This window comes from Petaurus breviceps, unplaced genomic scaffold (genome assembly GCF_028583685.1).
Source record: "Petaurus breviceps papuanus isolate PSGF00001 unplaced genomic scaffold, PetGlider_PUasm1.0 175, whole genome shotgun sequence".
Taxonomy (NCBI): Eukaryota; Metazoa; Chordata; class Mammalia; order Diprotodontia; family Petauridae; genus Petaurus; species Petaurus breviceps.
The window spans coordinates 26073037-26074380 of NW_027185764.1; positions in this window are offsets into that span (position 1 = coordinate 26073037).

Below are 1344 nucleotides of genomic sequence, written 5' to 3' on the forward strand. Positions count from 1 at the left end.
CTCTGACCATCTATCTCTACCCACCAAAAATTAGGACTCCCACCTTAGCCTCCACCCACCCCTGTATAGGTGAGCTTTCCAGGAACCAGGTCACCAGGATACTTACTGCCATCTTCTCACCGGTCTCCTTACCTCCCTCCTCCCCTCCCCCCAGTTCTCCTTTATGTATTGGGTTCTCACACTCCATAAGGGAAGGGACTATCTTATTTTCTTTTATACATATTCTCAGTACCTAACACAGCTCCTAGAACATAGTAAGTCCTTAAAAAGTGCTCCATCTATCCATCCATCTACCTATTATCTACCTACCTAGTTAGCGATCATTTATCATCTATCATCTCTATGTATGTATGTATGTATGTATGTATGTATGTATCTATCTATCTAATTGTGGTGCTAGAGAAGATTTCTGAGAATCCCCAGGATAGCAAGGAGATTAAATCAGTCAATACTTAAAGAAATTAATTTAGGTTATTCTATACTGAAGCTTAAGCTTACATATTTTGGCCACATAATGAGAAAATGGGACTCACTGGAAAAAACCCTGATGTTGCAAAAGTTTGAAGGCAAAAAGAAAAGGGGATGGCAGAGGATGAGATGGATTGATAGTACCATGGAAACAATGAATATGGACTTGGATAGACTTCAAGAGATAGTGGAGGATGGAAGGACCTGGTGTGTTGTGGTTCATGGGGTCATGAAGAGGTAGGTATGACTGAACAAATGAACAGCAAAAATCTATTATCTACCTACCTACCTATCACCTATCATCTATCTGTCTATCAGTCTATCTATCTATCCATCTATCTACATATCTATCATCACCTATCTATAATTTATTTATGTATTTGTCCTCTATCTTATAGAACTGATTTTCTTGCAAAGGAGGAAAGGAAGTGAAACTCATGAGATGTCTTTGTGTTTTTATAAAGCACTGGGATTCCCGAGTGATTTTTCCTATGTTTCCGTATCTCCCCATGTAGTATGTGTCACTAGGGAAATTTTTTGTGTCAGGATATTTTGCTAATAGTCCAGGGTCTTGGATACAGAAAAAAAACCAAGAAGGTTCAGTGGTGATGAATCTGTGTGGTTTTTTTTCTTACTTTAAAAAGTAAGTGGCAAGTTGAATTTTTCTGAACTTTTCTTCATTGTCTCAGGCATGCTTGTGTCTGACTGTCAGACTCTGACAGTGATTAGAGGATCATCTTCATAGAAGTGATCATTGAAACCATAAGGATTGGTGAAGAGACAGAGAGAGAGAGAGAGAGAGAGAGAGAGAGAGAGACAAAGAGACAACGACAGAGATACAGAGAGACAGAAACAGAGAGAAAGAGACAGAGAAAC